The sequence below is a fragment of the Pelmatolapia mariae genome, linkage group LG2, assembly GCF_036321145.2.
Source record: "Pelmatolapia mariae isolate MD_Pm_ZW linkage group LG2, Pm_UMD_F_2, whole genome shotgun sequence".
NCBI lineage: Eukaryota > Metazoa > Chordata > Actinopteri > Cichliformes > Cichlidae > Pelmatolapia > Pelmatolapia mariae.
In genome coordinates, this window is record NC_086228.1 from 15,035,038 (window position 1) to 15,037,468 (window position 2,431).

Genomic DNA, 2,431 nt, shown 5'->3' on the forward strand with positions numbered 1-2,431 from the left:
CTCAATAAAATGCAAATTAAAATCTCTGCAGTTCTCTCTTTGGAAGATTTATACATTAAAGTGCGGCAATAAAAGGAATCTGCTGAGGTTTAAGGTCATGTTGAAAGAGTGTAGAGTAATGGAATATAGAATGAGCAGGATAGCTGATTAAATTAGCTGGGCACTATACTGTGTGGTATCAGGTGTTTTAATCAGCTTAGATGGCTACGTGTGACTGTGATTTACACAGTTCATATATGTATGATTTACTGCTGTACCGAGCTCATCTTTACTCATTAGAGAGAGATTTTCATTCCTTTCTGCTCATTTCTCTAAAAGAAACAACAAGGGAAGTGCTGACTGCTTTTGGAAAGCAATCATTTTCCAGAGAGCTCGTTTAACAAGCATAAAAATAGGAAATTGTTTTTTTAATATCACTAATCTCCTCTAGTGAGCCAACTTTTTAAAAACGTATCTTTGATCCACCTTCAAAACCTTTTGCAACTGCACACCTCTCTCCCCCCTGCCCTGGCCTTTGAGGAGCAATGCTTTCTTACTCTCGCATTTAATCCAATTCATTATTGTGGGCCCCCCTTGGTACACTCAGCTGTCAGGGGAGACAAAAGCCCCCTGCCAAATATGGATGCGTTTTTGTTCCCTTGGATTTGTGCTGCCCTCCCCTGGGGATATTGCACCCCCATTTCCACACTGCACACATACAAAGATACACTCACAGCCCCCTCCACCATCACCCCTCTTTCAGGACGGGTGAAAAAATACCTGCGGCTGTTCATTGTGTCACCTTTTCCATGGGTGGAAATGGCATTCAGGAAGGATGGAACTGAGCACAGTCACAGTGGAGAGCATATTCTTCTGGGGGTCATGCTAATTGAATGTAGAAAAAAATCCACTATGCTCAATTGAGAGTAGAGATCTACAGGGAAGATATTAACTATTGATCAATGATTATTGGATGCAATTGAGTATGGAGGCTGTCTATTATGCTGGCAGAATGTTTTTTATTTTTCATATCTAATTTTGTAAATGTTTGATTTTGTGTGTGAGACATGCACAGCTTCATACACAGACATTTTGAAATAATACTAATAATAAGTATTACTTTAAAATGTCTGGATATTAAAAGCCAATCCCATCTACTGAGAAATATATTTATTTATACTGTTCCGTATTTGCTTTACCCACTACCTTTTGAAAGAAAAATAATTGCATTGTATTATGTTAACTAGCAACATTCACGTCACCTGCATTTATTGTTTTATGCTGTTTAAACATGAACAAAGACTTATCTGGAAACATGTTCAGCAAGTCATTGTGGATTGTTTTTATTTGTTTTAAACATAACCCTAACCTTCACCTTAAAATGTCCTCATGGGGCTCATTTACCAGTACATACATTTATTTTTCCTTGTAGCACTTCAGATGCATTAATGTTCAAGAAATATGTTTCTGTAATACTGCAGCCTACATAGCTCTGCCACCTCTTTTCACTTTGTGGAAAGCCCCTTTGCTGTGAATGTTTAGCTGTCCCAGTCAATATAAGGCTAAAACACATACTGTAACAGAGTCTATATAGGCATAGCCCTCTAAGAGCTGTGAGCTAGGAACAAAACCCTGAAGTTCAACTGTATAGGTTGAACCAAAATTGGACTAACAATGTAATCACAATGAGGAGGTACTCCTGCAGATGTAACTATGCTACACAATGAACAATGTTTATGTGTGATCCTACCATTTCTGTAATTTGGTGCATTGTGACCATGTATCTTTGATGTGCATCAGCAGTAAAGACTAAAAAATGGCAACTTACCGATTGCATAATAGTACAAAAGGCAGCAAGAAAAGACAGTAGGCTAACATTTAAAGCTGTTTTATAGAATTAGATTTAGCAGAAGAAACATTTTAAAAATGGTGGACCACAAACTACTGCTCATCCTTTGTTTGAGTGTCTTAACTGCTAGACTTGTTGTTTTACATTTTGAGAAGGAGAAACAAAAAATAAGCTTTACTGTTGGTAAGTTTTATTACGTAAGATATTCAAAATAAGATATATACAAAATCCAATTTAAAAAAACCCTACATATCTTATATACTCTACATCCGGACTCTACATCCGTCTGTAATTACAAATTATTTGTTTAAATATTCACATCATTACATAGAATACTACTGTGAGTGTCAATTACTTACAGAGTACTGAATCAGAAAACAAGTTGGGGATTTTGAACAAAGCTCATGAAGCTGTCTCTGATGGAGTTGTTTGTTAGAGAGCTTGTGTTTACCTCTTAGGTTTTGATTAATCTCTTTCCCTGTTACAAAAGAGGCAGCATCTGAGACTACAGTTTTTAATTTTCGTACACCATGAGAGTTATGTTGTGCATCTAAATGGAGTACTATTTTCTTTAGTACTTTGTGATTTGATGTTGCCTAGTGA